Genomic DNA, 25,394 nt, shown 5'->3' with positions numbered 1-25,394 from the left:
TGTGATAAAATTTGGGTCTCTCATAAGAGTTCTTATTTGAGGTCCATCAAATATTCCAGCCTTTTTCTTCTCTTCACTAAGACCAGGAAAAGTAAAACTTGAGTATATATAGTTAAAGCATTCTCCACTGTGATTGAGAGCTTTGACGAACTGCTTCATCAATCCAAGTTTTATGTGCAAGGGAGGAAAGACAATGTTCTTCCTATCCACTAGAGGATCATGGATGACATTCTTATTGCCAGATGCCAAACTCTGTCGTTGAGGCTATTCAGTTTTCACCCAATGCACTGCTGTAGCTCTACTGTCCCAGTAGCACAGAAAACAAGGGTGTTTTGTGTACCCTCCTTGGAGACCCAAAAGAAAGTTAACCATTTTCAAATCAACACAAATTAACCACCCATTAACATTATATTGTAACCTCTCTAGAACAATCTTGATGTTTTTATATTCTTCTTTAAGGTTTACAGAATGACCTATTGGTACAGAGCCGTACTTATTTCCATTGTGTAACAGAACACATTTTAAACTTCTTTTGGAACTATCAATAAAAAACCTCCAATCCCTTGAATCATATGCTGGAAGTCCCATAAAGAGAAGTAGCCCTTCAACATCAGTACAATAAACAAGCTGGCCATCTGAATGGAAGTACTTACGCAGTTCTGCTTCCCTGTTATGATAAAATGAGACACTTGTACCGGGTTTCAACATTCGATTCTCTTGTAGTCTTGAAGCCAATAGTTCAGCAGACTCTTTTGGTAGATAAAGATCTCTAACCAGATCATTCAAAGCAGACTGAGTAAACAGAATTGGTTTGTCACAATCTTTATCACATGGCTGAAAAATATCTGGAATGTCGTCTTCATCAGTATAACAATGTGAGGAGAGATCTGTGTCAACGTTTTCTGGAAGCGCAGTAACTTTTTGAACAGGTATGTCTTCACTATGGGCAACTGGTCAAATAGCTGAAAGAAACTCGGGTATTGCAAATATTGCTTGTTTTTCTTATTGAAACCTTTTACATCGACAAGGCAGAAATAGCAGTCTTCTAAATGATTGCTTGGTTCTCTCCAAACCATGGGAACTCCAACTGAAGTTTAGCTTTCTTTCCTTGAGACCATGATCTCAAGCTCTCAATACAGGTTTTGCACACTTTGTGAGGAGCCCAATGCTTGTCTTGGTCTCCAAGGTTTACTTTGAAGTACACAAAATACACCCTCCTAACAAAGTCAGTAATGTTGCGCCTCTGAGTCTTCACAGTAAAGTTTCCACAGATGTAACAAAAAATATTTGGATCATTTGAGCACTGTCTTCTGCGAGATGCAGAGGCCATTGTTAGATCAGCAAAACATCCTGCAGAGAAATACAAGACAAAAGTTGTTAACTACCTGAGTTGTTCATTGAATTTCTGTCCCCCCCCCCACACACCTTAGGTATTTATGCACAAACAAAAAACAGAAAAACAGCAGCATAAAAACAATAAATATCAAAATTCAGTGAAAATTTCAAAAAATAAAGCAGTACCTGCACACGACTGTTGTGCACGTTGAAAACTGTTTGTTTACTTTCTTATCATAACAAATGGGAATTATGCATGTTCAAAGAAAACAAAGATATTCTCACATTTATTGGGAGACTAAATGAAAACTAAATTTACCTTAGTGAACCGTATAAACCGGCACTTTTCATACACTACTTATATTTTTCATGGAATTCATGAAAATGGGCTATATACCTATAGTGCAAAAACGTGATGTGATAGAGAAATTATAAGATCAGATTTGAATTCAGCACCCTCAAATTAGTATAAAACTGTTGTTAAAGTCCATGCCAGAATTTTTTTTTTTGTAGACCAGTGTAATTAGTATGCAATATTCAAATTAACATATTTAGATTAATGTTTGAGTTGAACTGCCTATTGCTGACTGCGAAATGAGTTAACTGAGAGTCATCAGTGAACTCATCCTGGGGATCAATTCACACACGCACATAAAAATTTTAGCAGATAAAGGCAGCCGTATTTGCCAACATAGATAAAAAAAAATAACACATTTGCAGGAGGCAAGCCCCTATGGGCACTGCTAAATTCTATAAGTCCATTATTTTTGTAACTTCTATACAGTCCCGCCCAAGAGCACAGGCATATCACTAGCTGAAAACTTATACAGTGGTGAAAAAAAGTATTTAGTCAGCCACCAATTGTGCAATTTCTCCCACTTAAAAAATGAGAGAGGCCTGTAATTGAAGTCATAGGTAGACTACAACTATAAGAGTCAAAATGAGAAAACAAATCCAGAAAATCTCCTTGTCTGATTTGGCAAGATATATTTTTCAAGTTATGGTGGAAAATAAGTATTTGGTCATTAACAAAAGTTAATCTCAATATTTTGTTATATATCCTTTGTTGGCAATGACACAGGAGAAACAGCCCCAAAGCATGATGTTGCCATGCCCATGCTTCACAGTAGGTATGGTGTTCTTTGAATGCAACTCCGCATACTGTCTCCTCCAAACACGAGTTTTGTTTCTACCAAACAGTCCTACTTTGGTTTCTTCAGACCATATGACATTCTCCCAATATGCTTCTGGATATCCAAATGCTCTCTAGCAAACTTCAGATGGGCCTGGACAGGTAGTGGCTTAAGCAGGGGGATATGTCTGGCACTGTGGATCTGAGTCCCTGGTGGCATAGTGTGTTACTGATGGTAGCCTTTATTACCGTGGTCCCAGCTATATACAGGTCATTCACTAGGTCCCCTCGTGTGCTTCTGGGATTTTTGCTCACTGTTCTTGTGATCATTTTGACATTTTGAGATCACAGGGCGAGATCTTGCGTGGAGCCCCAGATTGAGGGAGATTTACAGTGGTCTTGTATGCCTTCCATTTTCTTATTATTGCTCCCACAGTTGATTTTAACACACCAAGCAGCTTGCCTATTGCAGATTCAGTCTTCCCAGCCTGATGCAGGGCTATAATTTTGTTTTTGGTATCCTTTGACAGCTCTTTGGTCTTCACCATAATGAAGTTTGGAGTGTGACTGAGGTTGTGGACAAGTGTCTTTTATTCTGATAACTAGTTCAAACAGGTGTCATTACTATTGGTAATGAGTGGAGTACAGATGAGCCTCTTAAAAAAGAAGCTACAGGTCTGTGAGAGCCAGAAATCTTGCATGTTTTTAGGTGACCAAATACCTGCTTTCCACCATAATTTGCAAAATAAATCTTGCCAAATCAGACAAGGTGATTTTCTGGATTTGTATTCTACTTTTGACTCTCATAGTTGTGGTCTACCTATGATCTCAATTACAGGCCTCTCTCATCTTTTTAAGTGGGTGAACTTGCACAATTGGTTACTTTAAGGTCTCCTTCACAAGTCCTGGTTATTCCTGTACAGGAAGAAGCAGTACTGGTGAGATCCATGGTCCGTGTCCATTTGCCAGCTGTATGTACCTACTTCACATTCGTGTGACATTTGTGTGTATCTGTATTTCACATCCATGTGCCATATGTGTGTCGTCTATATGTCCGTGTGATAAGTTCACCGCTGGCCATTGAAGTTGCATTCCCACACCTCACTGTGAGTGGCCTGATGAACTGCAGTGACCTCAAGGAGATCACTGCTAATGGTGATCTCCTTGCCATTGCGGTTTATCGTTTCAGCTTACAGTGAAATGAGCCTGGCAAACACAAATTCAGTGACAGGTGGTTATCTCTATGATGTCACCACTCTTCACTGAAGCTGTGCTCACAGCATCTCATTGTGTTTAGGTTTTCAACTTGGTCATATCATGGCACCATTCAGGTTGTAGACCAGTTAGAGCAGAGATGAAATACAGCTTGGGACAGTTTTGCTAATCATCACTTTGTACAGATGATGAATATGGTTGATTATTTATGTATTCTTCTAATTGGCTTCCTTGGATTAGGCGCAAGTTGAGTATAATGGTTGTTTATTATTTTATGTCATTTACAGGGGACAAGGGCTTCAGTGGAATATGCATAAGGGGAGTATAACTTCGTTTTTTATTTTTAAATAACTGTAAAACAGGGTGTTGATTTTTATTTCAAATAAAATATTTTATTCATGCTGTGTGTTTATGTTGAAACTTACTACAGGGTTAGGAACAGGGGCATCTTATTTAATTATTTATTTTGTTCACATCTTAATGATGTGCTGTTTCTGGAGTGGCTGACGGCTGATTTTCTAAGCCTGGGAGGAGGGCCAATTTCCCTGGCCCCTTCCCTGGCTATTAATATCAGTCCATAGCTGTCTGTTTAGTCTTTGCTGGTTGGAAATTATGATGGACAAAAAATATCAAGCTACAGGGCAGATATTATAAACAGTGTTTTGTCCGCCAAACGGATCACATATAATTGCACTCAAAATTGTGCCATTTCAGGCTTCCATAGAATTTTTTTTGTTGTGTCTTAGCCTACAGGTTGATACAACTTAGCTGGGCAAAAAGCTTAAAAAATAAATATACAGTCCACATATTGAACAGTGTGGTATCTCTGTCAGGCACTTCATCTCTCTGTGGGCAACAAATTGTGGCATTTCTGGCCTCCATTCTCCTTTTCTGGCTGTGTATCATTATTATTATTATTATTGTATTATTACTATACTGTATTTTTCTGTAAAAAGCAAACATACAGGCCACATATTGAACAGTGTGGTATCTCTGTCAGACACCCGATCTGTGGGATACAAATTGTAGCATTTCAGTCCTACATTCTGTCTTTGCTGTGTCTTACCCTAGTTATTGACACCAGTTTGAAAACCAAAACTAAATTTTTGCCTACAGACCAGATATTTTAAGGTGTAGTTTTCCCGCACATGGATCACATACAAATCCGCTCCCAATTCAGCCATTTGTAATGAACGTGGAAAATATTGTAGTCCATTTAAAATAGGAAAGGAGTGTGGCAAGGGGCGGGGAAGTGGATGTGATGGTGATGGTGCATGCAGATGCACAGGCTGTGGGAAAGCTGAAACTGTGCCACAACGAACACCCACATCTTTTCACCTGACCTTCATGACCCAATTACTAGGGGCCTGCAGCAGGAGGATATCACTATTGAAACCAGAGCAGTGTGAAACGGTTGTTGGTTGGTTAGTGATAATGCTTCTAGTCATTTTGCCACCATCATCCTGTCTTCCACACAGTCAAATCTGAGTAGCTGTGAGTTTGGACTGCATATTCAAAAGACAAAAAAGCTTGAGGGCACTACAGAATACCTACGGGGGACTGCTAACCACACAAATAGTTAAACAGAACAAAAAATTGGAGAGAAAGAAGTGTCTTCAGTGGACGCAATCAACCCCAGAATCAGAACTATAACATAATATTTGAAAAAGTGGTAAATTTTATTAGCATACAAAAAAGAAAAACGCATGAGTGACAAGAATTAAATTAAAAACATTTAAAAAGGCCAAAACAAATTGGCCATGAATGACACTCCAGAAAAAGTTTCTGATAATAAGAATCTAAAGCTCACCCCCTCCAATATGCTGGGCAAAGGCATACAAAATAATAATGCATAAAGATGGAAATTTATGCATAAAGATAAGACCTATATATCCCATGTAATAGACATAATAATATAACATGACAAGGCATTAAATACAAAAAGCAAATAGTTTGCGTATCATAAAGACCAATCAAATGGGCTCATTTCCAAATAGCCATAAATACACAGACCTTTGTTATTGGGATAATAAGTCAAACAAATGAAGCCAAATACCAGCATGGCGTAACAGGAGGAGGGGGAAAACCCCACACGTATCACCACCCTCAGCGTGGCTTCCTCAAGGGAAAAGGAGGTGAACCCCAGTCACAAACAGCGCCCTTTATATATGCCACAAGATTAAAGTCAATCACTTACATCTGGTAACCTAGCTCAACGTTCATGGAGACCGGAAATGGTGAGTGCGCGAGCGCAAAAGACCAGTCGAAACTGAAAGTAAAAAAAGCCAAACACAGTATGAGTCAGTACCTGACGAACATGACCGTGCAGGTGTAGGAAGAGTAGGTGGCCTGCAATAACTCTCATAAAGGAATAGTAAATGCGCATGCGCCACAAAGTCAATAGCGCAGGTGCAATGTAAGCCAATATCTGGCAAACATGACCGTGCAGATGCAAGAGATCAGATCGGCATACAAAAGCCACATAAGAAAAAAGAAAAATAATAGTACATTTGATTGGTCTTTATGATACGCAAACTATTTGCTCTTTGTATTTAATGCCTTGCCATATGTTATATTATTATGTCTATTACATGGGATATATAGGTCTTATCCTTATGCATATATTTGCATCTTTATGCACTATTATTTTGTATGCCTTTGCCCAGCATATTGGAGGGGGTGAGCTTTAGGTTCTTATTATCAGAACCTTTTTATGGAGTGTCATTTATGGCCAATTTGTTTTAGCCTTTTTAAATGTTTTTAATTTAATTCTTGTCACTCATGTGTTTTTCTTTTTTGTATGCTAATAAAATTTACCGTTTTTTCAAATATTATGTTATATTTCTGATTCTGGGGTTGATCATGTCCACTGAACACACTTCTTTCTCTCCAATTTTTTGGACTGCATATTCCTCACCCTGATCCTTCTTCCTCCCATCATGCCAAGTGCCCAGAGACTACTGATCCCACAATTGGACACTCCGAAGAGCTGATCACTTCTATTTAACGATTCAGGCCTCTCACCTGGTCCACTTGAAACGGGGCAAGATGAGATCGTATCTAGCGATGCCCAAATATTTGAGCAGCCACGGTGACACGAAGGCAATGGTAGGAATGTGTCACAACAGGTGGATGATGATGAGACAACTGAAAGAAAGTCAGGAGGAGGACCAGGGTGTGGAAGTGAAAGTCGATGTGGTGGATGATATAGTAACTGACCCAGCCTGGCAGGAGGACATATGAGCGAGTACAGCAGCACACAGGGGGAGGTAGGCGTAGCACCCCAGCAGGCAGGAAGCAGTTTGGTGTCCGTAGACAGAAGGCGGGCTACCGTTACTCGCAACACCAACACGACGAAAGTTGGTTTTACAACTGTTAATCTTTAAAAAACAACCAGACTTGGGAAGACCTGCCGATAACCCCAAACAGGCCATTTGCAACACCTGCCATACCTGCATCAGCAGGGGTAGCAAAACAGCATGATCAACCAACTTTGTGGGCCAAACCCCAGGCTCCAGGAACAGTGTCTGTGGGTGAAAACACAGCTTCTTCCATTGTTGTGCAGGCAAGCCAATCCCCTGTCCACAGTGCATGTGAACATGCCTCCTGCCCTGCAACTGTCATTGCTCACAGTCAAATAGCATTATCATTCATGTCCATGTCCCAGCACAGCCTTCAGTTGTCCATACCCCATTCATTGTAACACAAGCTAAATACGCAGCCAAAGCCCCATAGGACACAGTAGTAAATTCACACATTTCTTGTCTGCTTGCTGTCGAAATGTTGCCTTTTCGGCTTGTGGAGACTGAAGCTTTCCACAACCTGATGGCGGCAGCCATCCCAAAGTACTTGGTCCCGAGCCGCCGCCATTTTTCCCAGTGTGCCATCCCAGCATTACACAAGCACATGTCCTACAACATTACCTGTGCCATGAAAAATGCTGTCACTGGGAAAGTCCACCTAACCATAGAGGCTGAAAGAGGCTCTATACCCAATATAGCACATAATTGTGTGGGTATTTTTACTTTGTGTCTGTACGTCTTTGTGGTTTTTCCTGCACCTGGGTGTGTGTGCTTTTTTGACGGTTTTTAATTGTTTGATTAAAAGTTAATTTTTATCCATTAGCTAGTACCTCACAAGGTGGAAGCACTGCCTCAGCCAAGCGATCAGGCTGTACTGAAGCCAATATGATTAGGTAACAAATAGAGATGAGCGACTTTGCCTTTTTTTGGGTCGAGTCGGGTTTCGTGAAACCCGACTTTCGCAAAAGTCGGATCTAACGAAATCGGCCGATTATCGTGAAAAGTCGAAGGCAGACTGAAACACGAAAGCTAATGCAAGTCAATGGGGAATAAAAGCCAGCAGTGAGAGGAGGACAGGAAACATACCTACAATGCCCATTTTAATGCCAAAAACATCAATTCTTATTACTTAAGCTTGGCAACCTTAATTTACTTCCTAATAATAGTTAGGCATTGAAAACTGGGGGTTATTTGGCTAAAGTTGTGGGGAGGTAGGGCTGACTCCAGATTTTCGTGGGCCCTGGGCCAAAGAGTGTCAATGGGCTCCTTTAACACATGCCACAATTCATGATCCTCTGATACGGCATAGAATTAGTGGTATAGTACAATGAAAAATACTTCACTTCTTACATCTCATGATTGATATCCATTTTAAATTCTCCAATAGCTCCAAAAACAGACAGTATATTCCTCCATACAGCATTATGGGCACCGCATAGTGCACCATACAGAGTAATGAGGCCCATATATTTCTCCATACAGAATCATTGGTCTCATATAATGTTCAATACAGTATATGATGAGCTCCACATAATGCTACAGTATATGTTGGTCCCCATGGATGAAGCTCCACTGTCTTATGGGCCCAAATAATGCTCCATATATAATGGGCCCCATATCTATTGCTCCAATGTATAATGGGCCCTGTCAATGCAGCTCCAGTGACTCATGTCCACCTTTGGAATGCTCCACTGTATGTTGGGCCCCAGATATCTTTCTCCAGAGTATCATGCTCCCCAAAAAAATTGCTCCCAACCTTTAAAATAATAAAATAAGTCTCCTCGCTAGGGAATCTCTGTACTAGTCTGGACTCCTCGTCGTCACCATCTTCCCTCTCTCTGCACTTGGACTGTTTAGGCAGAGGGCATACAGACGTGATGTCATCACGCTCTTTGACCAGAATGTCACTGTCAAGAGACGCACAAGACGTCACGGCGGAGGAGCAAGGAGAGGTAAGTATTTCAACCTTATAAGTGCTGTGATCTTTCCCAAGCAGGGGGGGCCCACTCGTTGGTGACGGCACTGGCACAGGGCCCCTCATAGTACAGTGGTGTGTCTGATGGCGGGTGGGCCGAACCTGCACTTTCATCTGCACCTTCCTCTTTGTCACCGTGTAAGGTGGTATAGTATGTGGGAAGGGTAACCTGAGTTTCATCAGGATCAGATTCTGGCTGTGTAGAGTGCGAGGGGAATGTAGTGGTCTGGGTCAATGTTCCAGCAGAATCAACTAGCATTGGCTGGGCATCTGTGCACTTGTGGCACCCCAAGGAGTACACAGTGGCATTATCTTCCTCCTAGGGAGTGTGATGTCATGCTTGTGAGCAACGAAGGATCTCTCTAGCAGGTAAACCGATTGGGTGGCGTTATTCCCACGAGTCATGACCCTCCAAACAGCATCCATGAAGGCAAAGTGTTTGTTTTCCTGGGGCAGTATGGTTGCAAAGCTGAACCTTAAAGAAGGGTACCACCAGGAGTGGAGCCTGCGGCTTAATTTGACTCAACACGGGCAACCTCAACCATCCAGCCACAGAAAAGATGCCCACATTGCAAGCCTAATTCCCTTAACGAACGAGACTCCGTCCTGCCCCCGCGGTCTGCGTCCAGCTTACTAGAGGGACACGTGAGGCTCTGGCACGCGAGGCTCTGGCACGCGAGATCGGCCAATAACAGGTCTGTCATGCCCTCACCTGTCCATGGCTGCATGCGCGCTACACTGAAAGGACCAGCGTGTGTCGCTTACAGGTGCAGATAACCCGCTGAACCCCGTTAGTGAAGGGGATCTGTAATTACAATTCTTCCCCGCGAATGAGGACTTCCCAGTAAGTGCAGGTCAACCAGAATTCCAGAAAAAAGGAAAAAAATAAGTGTCCAAACAAGAGGTGCTGTAGCTTGCTTAACAGCTGGGCTCTTTTGCTGAGGAGCACACAGTTCTTACCTAAACAGGCGGCATAGCTTTGTGGCCAACTCTGCTGAGTAGCATGCACAGTTACTAGGCCCAAAGTATTAAGTGGTGTAAATGCAGTCAAAAACTGGTTCTTTTATAAACAGGCGGCATAGCACGGTCCACGGGTGGGCTCCTCTGCTGTGTAGCAGACACAGTTACAAGGCCAAAAAGGATTTTCATGACAATATGCGCTATAAAATTATTAGGAGCACACGCGGTATAGCTCCTTCACAGGTGTACTACACCGCTGGCTACCAGACACCGCTACTATGGCCTGAAACTCTCTATTATCTTTGAAAACCATTATTAATGTGAAAATATAGTTACGCGTTTGTTTGATGAAACTTTCTGGAATGGAAACTCAAACAGCGGAATTGTAATCAAAGTTTTGCTGTTCGACGAATGGATCTAACACCGCCCAAAACAGCTAGAATTTGAACTTGGCTAACAGTTCCACTCAAACACCACTCAGCTGTAATCAGGAGGCAGACTCAGATGGTCTCAGGCACAGTATGGATTCAACAAGATTGCAGAAAGTAGAGAAAGGGTACATTATCACTGGATAACATATATATGAGTAACATAGTAACATAGTTATTAAGGTTGAAGGGAGACTTTAAGTCCATCTAGTTCAACCCATATCCTATCCTAACTTGCCCTAACATGTTGATCCAGAGGAAGGCAAAAAAAACCCATGTGGCAAACAGTAAACTTCACATTGGGGAAAAAAATTCCTTCCCGACTCCACATACGGCAATCAGACTAGCTCCCTGGATCAATGCAATATTAAGGAAACTAGTGTATATACCCTGTAATATTATACTTTTCAAGAAAGGCATCCAGTCCCTTCTTAAATTTTAGTAGGGAATCACTCATTACAACATCATATGGCAGAGAGTTCCATAGTCTCACTGCTCTTACAGTAAAGAATCCGCGTCTGTGAGTATGCTTAAACCTTCTTTCCTCCAGACGTAGAGGATGCCCCCTTGTCCCCGTCACAGGTCTAAGAGTAAAAAGATCATTAGAAAGCTCTTGGTATTGTCCCCGCATATATTTATACATTGTAATAAGATCACCCCTAAGCCTTCGATTCTCCAAACTAAATAACCCCAAATGTAATAACCTGTCTTGGTATTGCAGACCCCCTAGTTCCCTAATAACCTTGGTCGCTCTTCTCTGCACCCGCTCCAGTTCAGCTATGTCTTTCTTATACACCAGAGACCAGAACTGTACACCATATTCTAGGTGTGGTCGCACTAGTGACTTATATAGAGGTAAAATTATGTTCTCCTCATGAGCATCTATGCCTCTTTTAATGCATCCCATTATTTTATTTGCCTTTGCAGCAGCTGCCTGACACTGGCCGCTAAATGTGAGTTTGTCGTCCACCCATACACCCAGGTCTTTTTCACTGACTGTTTTGCCCAGTGTTTTACAATTAAGCACATAATTATACATCTTGTTCGTTCTACCCAAGTGCATGACCTTACATTTATCCCCATTAAAGCTCATTTGCCATTTATCAGCCCAAGCTTCTAGTTTACATAAATCCTCCTGTAATATAAAATTGTCCTCCCCTGTATTGATTACCCTGCAGAGTTTAGTGTCATCTGCAAATATTGAAATTCTACTCTCTATGCCCCCTACAAGGTCATTAATAAATATGTTAAAAAGAAGTGAAGCATAGTTTAAACATTTAAAATCTCCGTGTTCTCAGTATGGATTAGACAACAATCTAAAAAGTAGGAAAAAGGAAATGTATTTGAAGCGTACACCAGTTTACACTTTTAGTGGTATTTTTAAATCTTCATATATATTTCTGTCTCAGTAAGACAGTCCAGACTCTCCGCAATAGGAAAATGAGATGCATAAAAGTACAGACATAAAGTCTAGTGATTGCAGAAATGTAGGAATTCCTAATCACGGCAAAAACTTCCGGGAGAATTCTCAGAGGCGATGCTGACCCTCAATTACATTTTGTGCGTGGAGACAGCGAAAACAGTTCTTTGTGAAGAAAGGGTTGCTGTATTGCAGTACCGTTGATCCCATCACTGTTACTCATCTCCATCAAATTTTGATCACAGTGAGAGATGTAGACATGGTGCTCACTGTCTATCATGATCTGTCACGTAACTTTGGAGTGCAAAAGGCAGAAGCCACAGGCCGTAGGCGATTCATTTGGATTGGCATGAGAGGGCACATTTAAAAATGTGCACAGGAATGTCACACGTCTGTGAGTAGGAAAACTGTGAAAGCTGATGATAAACCACCATTGCATCACATTGTGAGTCGACGTCCATAAGAAATGGAAGACATTGATCATCTGAAGCTAGAGCCCGGCCAGCAGGACAGGGCATAGCTACGTCTTAACCATCATGTATCAGTTCACCAAATTTGTAGTGGCAGTCCCAGTAAAGGATTTGACAGGCCAGACTACACAGCGGAGGAGTAGGGAGAGGTAAACATTGCAAATGCTGGGGCCCTGGCCAAGCAAAGGGGCCCACTCGTGGGCATCGCTACTGGCACTGGGCCCCTCATAGTACGGCGGTGTGTCTGACGGCGGGTGTGCACCCCCACCGTCAGAGACACTTGATTGCACTATGAGGGACCCTGTGCCAGTGCCCGCGCCCAAGAGTCGGCTCACCCACCTATCCAGGGCAACGGCACTGGCACGGTTGGGTGCGCTAGGTGGTGACCCCGGCCATGGGGGGGGAGGCAGCCCAGTTAGGGAGGTTTACAAAATGGCATATGTTGATATTGGACATTCAGCTGCTGCAAAAGGCGAAATTGGGTGAGTGCAAGGAAGAGGAGGACGAAAGGAAGCCATTTTTCTGGCAACCTAGGTGTCATCAGGGCAAGGTGGGACAAAATCCTTGGAAACCCATGCATGGTTAATTTTAATGAAGGTTAGATCATCCACATTTTGGGTCGACAGACGGGTCCTTTTTTCTGTCAAGATTGATCCAGTTGCACTGAAGACTCTTTCCGATAGCTCACTTGCAGCTGGGCAAGCGAGCTCCTGTAAGGCATATTGGGCCAATTCAGGCCAGGTGTCCAGTTTAGCGGCCCAATAGTCAAAGGGGAATGACCTGTGAGGGAGAACATCGATATGGGAGGAAAAGTAGTTTGTAACCATAGTTGACAACTGCTGTCTCCTGTCACTTTCAATCGAGCGGGACTTGAAAAGTCAGTCCACAACATGATCATGAAACCCCTGTCTCCAATGCCACTTCTGATGTGTGCACCACGAACACTTCTTCCAAGTTGCCCCCGACCACTACGGCTCTTTTGAGAACCATCACTGCTGCTGTGTGCTGTGAATGCCTCAACCAACCGGTTTACAAGAGTTGCTTGTTTGTTAGCCAATATTAGGTCAAGGTTCTCCTGTGTCATTATGTTTTAGAATTTGCTTTTATAGCGTGGACCCAGGATGCTGGCCAACCAGTAGTCGTCATCGTTCATCATTTTGGCAATGCGGGGGTCCCTTTTTAGGATCTGCAAGACATAATCTGACATGTGGGCCAATGTTCCCAGTGTCAATGATGCACTGCGAGTGCTGGGTGGAGGAGCACTTTCTGGCAAATCCACATCCCTCCAGTCACGCACAAAACCTGTACCAGACCTTGCCACGCAAACATTTTCTCTTGTCCCAGGAGAAGCATCCTCCTCCCCTAAATAATCATCCCCATCATCATCCTCCTCCTCCTCTTCCTCCACCTCGTCCAGGAGAGGTCCCGGATCTGACAATGGCTGACTGTCATCAAGGCTTCCCTCCTCCTCCTCCTCATCAACCTCGGCTGCAGACGCCTGATCCTTAATGTGCGTCAAAGTTTGCATGAGCAGACACATAAGTGGGATGCTCATGCTTAGGATGGCGTCATCTGTGCATACCATTCGTGTGCATTCCTCAAAACACTGAAGGACTTTACAGAGGTCTTTCAGCTTCAACCACTGCACACCTGACAACTCCATGTCTGCCCTCAAAGTGCCTGGCCATGTATCCTGCCACAAATGCATTACAGCCTGCCTCTGTTCGCACAGCCACTCAATCATGTGCAGGGTGGAGTTCCACCTTGTTGCAACGTCGATAATTAGGCGGTGCTTGGGAAGGTGGAGAAATCGCTGCAACTTCTGCATACGACTGGAGTGTACGGGCGACCGGCGGATGTGCAAGCACAGTCTTCAAACCTTCTGGAGCAGCCCTGTTAACTTCGGATAATTATTGAGGAAGCACTGCACCACCAGGTTCAAGGTGTGAGCCAAGCAAGGTATGTGTCTGAGTTTTGAAAGGGCTATGGCTGCCACAAAATTCTAGCCATTATCACTAACTACCTTGCCTGCCTCAAGATGTAGACTGCCCAGACATGATTCAGTTTGTCGCTGAAAGTAGTCGGCCAGTCCCTCCGCGGTGTGTCTGTCGCCCAAACACATCATTTTCAACACAGCCTGCTGACGCTTTCCACTAGCTGATCGATAGTGGGACACCTCGTGTGCAACACTGGCAGCTGCGGATGGAGCGCTCATGCGACTGCTCTCTGTGGACGAGCTTTCGCTTCTGGAGGAGGAGGGTCGAATGCCTACAGCCAACTGTTTCCTATACTGTGGCCTAGGCAGCACTGTCCCACCATCGCTGTCCCCTGTGGACCCTGCATCAATCACATTAACCCAGTGCGCAGTGATGGACACGTAACGGCCCTGGCCATGCCTACTAGACCATGCATCTGTGGTGAGGTGCACCTTACCACTCACTGATTGCTTGAGTGCATGGACAATGCGGTCTTTCACATGAAGGTGGAGGGCTGGGAAGGCTTTGTGAGAAAAGAAGTGCCGACTGGGTAGGTCATAGCGTGGTACTGCGTAGGCCATGAGTTCGCGGAAAGCTGCTCTTTCAACCAACCGGTAGGGCATCATCTCTAACGAGATTAGTTTGGCAATGTGGGCATTCAAACCCAGTGTACGCGGATGAGAGGATGAGTACTTTCTTGTCCTACTCATAGTCTCTGGTAGGGTGAGCAGGACTTGAGAGCTGCATATGGTGGAACTAGCAGTGGACATGGCGGACTGAGAGAGGGTTGATGATGGTGATGGAGTTGGCGTTCTTTCTGATGGCCTAGATTCAGTCTTTCGTTGCAATAACAGTGTGATTCCCTGACTGATTTGCCCTTGCGACGACAACTCAACATTTGCTGCTGGTGGTGTGCTAACTGGTGGACTTACAGTGGGGGAAACAATGTAGCATTGCTGACTACCTTCTTTGGGAGCAGTGGCACATGTGGTACGTGAGTTTTGGTAGTCCGTCTATGCTTGCAAGTGCATGGTGGTTAAATGTCTTAGCATGCAACTGGTATTCAAATTTCTCAGATTTTTCCCTCGGCTAAAGGTCTTTGCGCCCTTCTTACAGATAACCTTTGCCTGATCATTAGGATTTTGTTCAAAAAAGTGCCACACTGCACTCTTCCTACTAGGGAAGACATTTTGAGGCCTTGCACGCTGTGCTAATTTGACCGTCTGGCCAAGCTGTCCTGCAACTCTTTTGGTTTTTGTAACCCATTTTTGGACTGCTCCAGGCCTGCCAGATAACAGCTGTTGTGAGGTCGATGCCTGCTGTGGTTGCTCCTCCTCCTCTTCTGAGCTATTGGCAGCGGCACCCTCTTCCCCCAATGGATGCCAATCTGGGTCAACAACTGGGTCATCCATCACATCCTCTTCAATGTCATGTGCATCTTCCTCTGTGTCACCATGTAAGGTGGTATAGTATGCGGGAAGGGGCACCTGAGTTTCATCAGGGTCAGATTCTGGCTCAGTACACTGCGAGGACAATGTAGTGCTCTGAGTGAATGTACCAGCAGAATCATCTAGCAGTGGCTGTGCATCAGTGCACTTCATGTCAGATTCATCTTGGCCTTGGTAATTCACGATTTGACTTGATAACCCAGGCATGGTATGTGAAAACAGCTCCATGGAGTAATCTGTAGTGTGGCCTGCTGCATCCATCAATTTTGGTATGGGTGAAGGACACAAGGAAAGGTGTGGTTCATGACCATGAGCCTCCAATGATGACTCAGTGCTTTTATTTTTTAAAACTTCAGAAGAGGAGGCGATAGAGCTGGAGGCTGAGTCAGCAATGTAAGCCAAAACTTGTTCCTGAAGCTCCGTCTTTAAAAATGGTTTACCTACTCCCAGAAAAGGGAGCATTCAAGGCCTTGTGGAGCCAGACTATGACGCAGGCTCAACACCTCCTGCATTAGGTGCTATTTTGCTTTTGCCACTACCAGCAGATCCACCACCACCAACACCATCATTACCAGCTGGTAACCCCCACCCACTTCCACAGCCTCTTCCACCACACTTCCTTATTTTTGGGGAAAATGTACCCAAAATTCCACCAACTATATGTTACTGTAAAACAAGGTACAAGGTGTATATATAGTAGTGGGGAGAATTTGAACCTCCTTACACACTTCTGGATACTGAAGGATTTTCTTAGGCCCTGTGTATGTTACACCTCAATGTAACAGGCTGATTTTGGATGGTGAAAAAAATGTGTATAGAGGACGGGGAGAATTTGAATCTCCTTATACACTTCTGGATACTGAAGGATTCTCTCAGGCCCTGTGTATGTTACACCTCAATGTAACAGGCTGATTTTGGATGGTGTAAAAAATGTGTATAGAGGACTGGGGAGAATTTAAATCTCCTTACACACTTCTGGATACTGAATGATTCTCTCAGGCCCAGTGTATGTTACACCTCAATGTAACAGGCTGATTTTAGATGGTGTAAAAAATGTCTATAGAGGACTGGGGAGAATTGGAATCTCTCTACAGACTTGAGGACACTGAAGGACTCTCTCAGGCCCAGTGTATATTACAACTCAAAGTAACAGGCTGATTCTGGATGGTGTAAAAAATGTCTATAGAGGACAGAGGAGATTTGGAATCTCTCTACAGACTTCAGGACACAGTTGTATTCTGTCAGGCCCTGGGTATATTACACCTCAAATTAACAGGCTGATTCTGGATGGTGTAAAAGAGGTGTATAGAGGACTGGGGAGAAATGGAATCTCTCTACAGACTTCAGGACACAGTTGTATTCTGTCAGGCCCTGGGTATATTACACCTCAAAGTAACAGGCTGATTCTGGATGGTGTAAAAGAGGTGTATAGAGGACTGGGGAGAAATGGAATCTCTCTACAGACTTCAGGACACAGTTGTATTCTGTCAGGCCCTGTGTATTTTACACCTCAAAGTAACAGGCTGATTCTGGATCATGTAAAAACGTGTATAGAGGACTGGGGAGAAATGGAATCTCTCTACAGACTTCAGGACACAGTTGGATTCTGTCAGGCCCTGGGTATATTACACCTCAAAGTAACAGGCTGATTCTGGATGGTGTAAAAAAGGTGTACAGAGGACTGGGGAGAAATGGAATCTCTCTACAGACTTCAGGACACAGTTGGATTCTGTCAGGCCCTGGGTATATTACACCTCAAATTAACAGGCTGATTCTGGATGGTGTAAAAAAGGTGTATAGAGGATTGGGGAGAAATGGAATCTCTCTACAGACTTCAGGACACAGTTGGATTCTGTCAGGCCCTGGGTATATTACACCTCAAAGTTACAGGCTGATTCTGGATGGTGTAAAAAAGGTGTATAGAGGACTGGGGAGAAATGGAATCTCTCTACAGACTTCAGGACACAGTTGGATTCTGTCAGGCCCTGGGTATATTACACCTCAAAGTTACAGGCTGATTCTGGATGGTGTAAAAAAGGTGTATAGAGGACTGGGGAGAAATGGAATCTCTCTACAGACTTCAGGACACAGTTGTATTCTGTCAGGCCCTGTGTATATTACACCTCAAAGTAACAAGCTGATTCTGGATTGTGAAAAACTGGTGTATAGAGGACTGGGGAGAAATAGAATCTCTCAACAGACTTCAGGACACAGTTGGATTCTGTCAGGCCCTGTGTATATTACACCGCAATGTAACAGCTAGAAATTACCTAGTGTATGACAAACTACAAGGTGTATATAGAATTTGGCAGAATTGTAATCTCCCTAGAGTGTAGGTCTGTAAGAACGGACAAACTCCTCGGCTTTCTCCTACAGAGTCTCACCCAGATAGCTTCAATTTGGCCATGATACCAGCCGCTGTACGGTGTGTGCATGTAAAATTGTCAAGCTCCGTGTTTTTGTATATGGACTGACACACGCTGTCTCTCTCTAGTTTTGAATGTAATCAAACAGCAGAAATACGAAACTGTTTGAAAAACGGACAAAACTCTAAGGTATAGGTCTGTAAGAATGGACAAACTCCTCAGCTTTTCCTTACAGAGTCACACACAGAGAACTTCAATTTGGCCGTTATAACAGCCGGTACACGGTACTGTGTGAGGAGCGTACACCGCTGTACGTTGTGTGAAAAAATGAACACTCAGTACCTCACCAGGACAAAACAATAAAATCTGGATTGCTTTTAAAAAAGCAGTTTGAACACCAGTGTGCACAAAGCAATGCAGGTAGCCTTAAAAGGCAGCCAAATCACCACCAGCGCTGCTGCACAAAAGCAAAAATCTTCACCTTTCACTGCACACTAACTACAGTGAAAAGCGCTATCAGCAGAAGCATTTTTTTTTCTTTTGGCCTTCCTAACGCTCTCCCTACAGAATCAGCAGCAGCAGCAGCTCTCCCTATTGTGAGATCAGCATAAGTAACATGGCGGTCGGCGTGCACGCCCTTTTATAGCCCCTGTGACGCCACACAAAGCAAGCCAATCACTTTCATGCCCTTCTAAAAGATGGTGGTGACTGCTGCCTATGTCATCACGTTGCCCACAGTGTCCATTCTTCCTGATTGGCTGAAAAAGAGCGCTAAATCATCTTTTGAAACGCGACTTTGGCATGATGGTCGCTGACCTCATGGACGATCTCACGCTAAGGTCGGGTTTCGTTTTATGAAACCCGACTTTGGCGAAAGTCGGCGACTTTTGAATTTTTTAGACCTGTTTCGCTCAACTCTAGTAACAAACCTCACAATGCTGAAGAGTTGTGGACAGGTCTGAAAAAAACATGCAGATGTGTGGCTGACACCGCTGAACCTCCAGCCAGGCATGGTCGTGTGTGACAATGGCCGAAACCTGGTGGCAGCTCTGAGGCGAGGCGAGCTCACACACGTACCATGCCTGGTCCATGTGCTTAACCTCATTGTTCAACAGCTTCTCAAAAGCTACCTGTAGCTGCCAGATCGACTTGTCAAAGTACGCCACCTGTGTGCCCATTTTAGAAAGTCAGCTCCAAATTCTGCTGCCCTTGCCATCCTTCAGCAGCATTTGCAGCTTTCTGCTCACCCACTGGTGTGTGATGTCCCCATGCGTTGGAACTCTACATTGCTTATGTTGGAAAGGATATGTGAGCAGACTAGTGCAGTTGTTGAATATCAGCATCAACAGAGCTGCCTGTATTCAGTTCAGAATCCACACAGAAGTCCTCCGAAGTGGACATGGATGTCAGACATATGTATCATCCTACAAAACTTTGAGGAGTCCACCAATATGGTGAGCGGTGATGATACCATAACTAGCATCACCATCCCGCTTCTCTGTCTTCTGAAATGCTCTCTACTCACAATCAAAGTAGTGGCATTGCAGGCTGAGCAAGATGAGATGGATCAAGGAAGCATACATGGTGAGTACACACAGCCCAGCCTCATGTCATGCCAATGTGGACTGGTTGACAATGAGAATGAGGAGGAGGAACAGGATCTACTATCATGCGCTATAGACGGTACTACAAGCACAACTGTCATACCGTCTGTTCAGCATGGATGGCCTGATGACAGGGAGGAGGAGGAGAGCATGGTCAGTTGGCCTCTTGGTGAGGACACGGAAGTCTAGTCTATTAGCAGTCTGGCATGCATGACTGACTTCATGTTGCGCTGCTTTTCGCCGTGACCCTCGTATTGTCAAAATTTTGGCTGACAATCATTACTGGTTGGTGACAATTCTAGACCCACGCTACAAGAAGAGCTTTCAATCTTCTTCCAGAGGCAGACAGGTGTACTAAAATGGGACATTACCAAAAAGCCTGTGTTGCGGAATTATTAAAAAAATTCCAATCTGAAAACGCTGGCGGCAGAGGTCACAGTTCATTGGACAACCAAGGAGTACAGGTGAGAGGGACACAATTCCCATCCAGCAGAGGCAGGAGAACACTGGCAAAGTTCTAGGAGAGTTTACTCAGACCCTCCCATTGCAGTGGCCCTGAGGCGTGGGGTACTCTCACAAGGAGTGCAAAGTTTATGAAGATGATGAGGGAGTACCTTGCTGAATGGAACAACATCCAAGATTCCTCTGTGCCTTTTAATTATTGGGTCTCAAAGCTGGATACTTGGCATGAACTGGCTCTCTACGCCTTGGTGGTCCTGGCCTGTCCTGCCTATAACGTTTCATCAGAGCGTGTTCTTAGTGCTGCTGGTGGTATTGTAACTGATAAGCACATCCGCCTGTCAACTGAAAATGTGGACAGGCTAACTCTTCTAAAATTGAACAAGGGCTGGATTGGGCAAGACTTCTCTACACCCCCGCATGATAACATTTAAACCTAACCTCAAACCCAGTGTCTTTTTTGGGAGGTATATTCCTATGCACCTCCTCACACCCACATATGGGTATACATTTCCTGACTTTAGCTTTTTGCTGTTATCCTCCTCCTTCTCCTCAATGTGTATAAAATGAACAATGTGAACTTAGTTTTCCTGTGGCCATCCAGTTTGTGTGTTCAAAGGCTTATTGAAGTGCGTGTAACTTTTGTGCAGGGCAGGTCTTGCATTCAAATGCATAAGCAAACAGTATGGGAGAACCAAATGAATACTGGGAACTATGGTTGCATGTAGTCATCCATGACTTCTGATCACTGGGTTGTTGGGGTGCGTTCAAATTTTGGGCAGCCCTGACACTCACTGAATATGCAATAACAGTATAAGGGACCCAATGTGTAATAATGGGAACAACAAAGCATGTAGTCATCTGATGACTCTTTAATAGAGTTGAGCGAAACGGGTCGAAAAATTTCAAAAGTCGCCGACTTTTGGCAAAGTCGGGTTTCATGAAACGAAACCCGACCCTAGGATGAGGTCGGCCACGAGGTCGGCGACTTACGCGCCAAAGTCGCGTTTCAAAAGTTTGTTTTGCGCTCTTTTTCAGCCAATCAGGATCCACGGACACTGTGGGCAACGTGATGACATAGGCACGGGTCACCACCATCTTTCAGAAGGGCATGCAAGTGATTGGCTTGCTTTGGTGGGCGTCACAGGGGGTATAAAAGGGCGTGCACACCGACCGCCATCTTACTTCTGCCGATCTTAGCATAGGGAGAGGTTGCTGCTGATTCTGTAGAGAGAGCGTTAGGCAGGGAAGAAGAAAAAAAAACTGCTTTTGCTGCTAGTGATTGTGCCTGTACAACACACCAGTCACTGTGTGTGCAGTGCAAGGGGAGGCTATATTGTGGTGTATCAGTGGTGTTGGTTGTTGGGCTGCCTTCTAAGGCTTCCTGACAGCTGCATTGCTGTTTACCCACTGCTCTGCAAACTGCTTTTTTAAAAGCAATCCCAATTTTTTTTTTTTGTCCTGCTGAGGTACTGAGCTGCAAACTGCTTTTTTAAAAGCAATCCCAATTTTTTTTTTTGTCCTGCTGAGGTACTGAGCGTGCATTTTTTCACACCATACAGCGGTGTACGCTCCTCACACAGTACCGTGTAACTGCTGTTATCACAGCCACAGTGAAGCTATCTGTGTCACTCTGTGAGAATAAGTCGAGGACATGTTCCGTTCTTACAGACCTGCACTCTAGGGAGATTCCTACTCTGCCCAATTCTACATACACCTTGTAGTTTGTGATACACTAGCCAATTTCTGCCTGTGACATAGCGCTGTGATATTCAGTGGGCCTCACACAATCCAAAAGTGTCCAGTGTCCACAAGTGTCTGTAGAAATTCAAAATCTCCCTTATCCTCTAGTCACTTTGGTCACAGCTGTGCCATCGAGCCTGTGACATAGCGCTCAGATATTCAGTGGGCCTCACACAATCCAAAAGTGTCCAGTGTCTGCAGAAATTCAAAATCTCCCTTATCCTCTAGTCACTTTGGTCACAGCTGTGCCATTGAGCCTGTGACATAGCGCTCAGATATTCAGTGGGCCTCACACAATCCAAAAGTGTCCAGTGTCCACAAGTGTCTGCAGAAATTCAAAATCTCCCTTATCCTCTAGTCACTTTGGTCACAGCTGTGCCATCGAGCCTGTGACATAGCGCTCAGATATTCAGTGGGCCTCACACAATCCAAAAGTGTCCAGTGTCTGCAGAAATTCAAAATCTCACTTATCCTCTAGTCACTTTGGTCACTGCTGTGCCATCGAACATGTGACATAGCGCTCAGATATTCAGTGGGCCTCACACAATCCAAAAGTGTCCAGTGTCTGCAGAAATTCAAAATCTCACTTATCCCCTAGTCACTTTGGTCACAGCTGTGCCATTGAGCCTGTGACATAGCGCTCAGATATTCAGTGGGCCTCACACAATCCAAAAGTGTCCAGTGTCTGCAGAAATTCAAAATCTCACTTATCCTCTAGTCACTTTGGTCACAGCTGTGCCATCGAGCCTGTGACATAGCGCTCAGATATTCAGTGGGCCTCACACAATCCAAAAGTGTCCAGTGTCCACAAGTGTCTGCCGAAATTCAAAATCTCCCTTATCCTCTAGTCACTTTGGTCACAGCTGTGCCATCGAGCCTGTGACATAGCACTCAGATATTCAGTGGGCCTCACACAATCCAAAAGTGTCCAGTGTCTGCAGAAATTCAAAATCTCACTTATCCTCTAGTCACTTTGGTCACAGCTGTGCCATCGAGCCTGTGACATAGCGCTCAGATATTCAGTGGGCCTCACACAATCCAAAAGTGTCCAGTGTCTGCAGAAATTCAAAATCTCCCTTATCCTCTAGTCACTTTGGTCACAGCTGTGCCATCGAGCCTGTGACATAGTGCTCAGATATTCAGTGGGCCTCACACAATCCAAAAGTGTCCAGTGTCCACAAGTGTCTGCAGAAATTCAAAATCTCCCTTATCCTCTAGTCACTTTGGTCACAGCTGTGCCATCGAGCCTGTGACATAGCGCTCAGATATTCAGTGGGCCTCACACAATCCAAAAGTGTCCAGTGTCTGCAGAAATTCAAAATCTCACTTATCCTCTAGTCACTTTGGTCACAGCTGTGCCATCGAGCCTGTGACATAGCGCTCATATATTCAGTGGGCCTCACACAATCCAAAAGTGTCCAGTGTCTGCAGAAATTCAAAATCTCACTTATCCTCTAGTCACTTTGGTCATAGCTGTGCCATCGAGCCTGTGACATAGCGCTCAGATATTCAGTGGGCCTCACACAATCCAAAAGTGTCCAGTGTCCACTAGTGTGAGCAGAAATTCAAAATCTCCCCTGTCCTATAGACAACTTGTACCTTATTTTACATTACTATATAGTTTGTTGGATTTTGTCTACATTTCTACCAAAAATGAGGAAGGCTGGTGGAAGAGGCCGTGGAATTGGGCGGGGGTTGGCAGCTGGTAATGATGGTGTTGGTGGTGGATCTGATGGTAGTGGCAAGAGCAAAATAGGACCGAATGCAGGAGGTGTTGAGCCTGCGTCATCGTCTGGCTCCATAAGGCTTCGAAGGCTTAGTTTTCTAGGAGTTGGCAAACCGCTTTTAAAGCCAGAGCATCAGGAAAAAGTTTTGTCTTACATTGCTGACTCAGCCTCCAGCTCTATCGCCTCCTCTTCTTCAGTTGTAAAAAGTAAAAGCACTGAGTCGTCATTGGAGGCTCATGTTCATGAACCATACCTTTCCTTGTGTCCTTCACCCCAACCAAGATTGAAGGATGACGCAGGCCATACTACTGATTACTCCATGGAGCTGTTTTCACATACCATGCCTGGATTATCAAGTGAAATGGTGAATTACCCAGGCCAAGATGAATCTGACATGGAGTGCACTGATGCACAGCCGCTGATGGATGATTCTGCTGGTACATTCACTCAGAGCACTACATTGTCCTCGCAGTGTACAGAGCCAGATTCTGACCCTGATGAGACTCAGGTGCCCCTTCCCGCACGCTATACCACCATACACGGTGACACAGAGGAAGGTGCACATGACATTGAAGAGGAGGTGATGGATGACCCAGTTGTTGACCCAGATTGGCATCCATTGGGGGAAGAGGGTGCTTCTTACAATAGCTCAGATGAGGAGCATCCACAGCAGACATCGACATCACAACAGCTGTTATCTGGCTGGCCCGGAGCACTCCAAAGACAGGTTCCAAAAATCAAAAGAGTTGCTGGACAGCTTGTCCAGAGGGTCAAAAGATCACAGCGTGCTAGGCCGCAAAATGTCTGCCAAAGTAGGAAGAGTGCAGTTCTTGCACTTTTTTGAACAAAATCCTCATGATCAGGCCAAGGTTATCTGTAAGAAGTGCGCAAAGACCTTTAGCCGAGGGAAAAATTTGAAAAATTTGAATACCAGTTGCATGCTTAGACATTTAAACACCATGCACTTGCAAGCGTGGACACAACACCAAACCTCAAGTGCCACATGTGCAACTGATCACAACGAAGGTAGTCAGCAACGCTACATTGTTTCCCCCACTGTAAGCCCACCGGTTTGCACAGCAGCAAATGTTGAGGTGTCGTTTCAAGGCCACAGCAGTCAGGGAATCCCACTGTTATATCAACGAAAGACTGATTCTAGGCCATCAGAAAGAACACCAACTCCATCACCATCATCAACCCTCTCTCAGTCCGCCCTGTCCACCGCTACTTCCACCATATGCAGCTCTCAAGTCCAGCTCACCCTCCCAGACACTATGAGTAGGTCAAGAAAGTACTCAGTCTCTCATCCGCGTACACTGGGTTTGAACGCCCACATTGCCAAACTAATCTCGTTTGAGATGATGCCCTTTCGGTTGGTGGAAAGCGCAGCTTACCGCGAACTCATGGCCTATGCAGTACCACGCTATGACCTACCCAGTCGCCACTTCTTCTCTCGCAAAGCCATCCCAGCCCTCCACCATCATGTGAAAGACCGCATTGTCCATGCACTCAAGCAGTCAGTGAGCGGAAAGGTGCACCTCACAACTGATGCATGGTCCAGTAGGCATGGCCAGGGCCGTTACGTGTCCATCACTGCGCACTGGGTTAATGTGGTGGATGCAGGGTCCACAGGGGACAGCGGTGGTGGGACAGTGCTGCCTAGCCCACGGTATAGGAAACAGTTGGCTGTAGGCGTTCAACCCTCTTCCTCCTCCTCCAGAAGCGAAAGCTCGTCCACAGAGCGCAGTCGTACGAGCACTCCATCTGCAGCTGCCACTGTTGCACACGAGGTGTCCCCCTATCGAGCAGCTAGTGGAAAGCGTCAGCAGGCTGT

This window comes from Dendrobates tinctorius, unplaced genomic scaffold, assembly GCF_039654945.1.
Source record: "Dendrobates tinctorius isolate UK_male_01 unplaced genomic scaffold, ASM3965494v1 ptg000060l, whole genome shotgun sequence".
In the NCBI taxonomy this organism is placed as follows: Eukaryota; Metazoa; Chordata; class Amphibia; order Anura; family Dendrobatidae; genus Dendrobates; species Dendrobates tinctorius.
Note: the sequence above shows the minus strand (reverse complement) of the source record.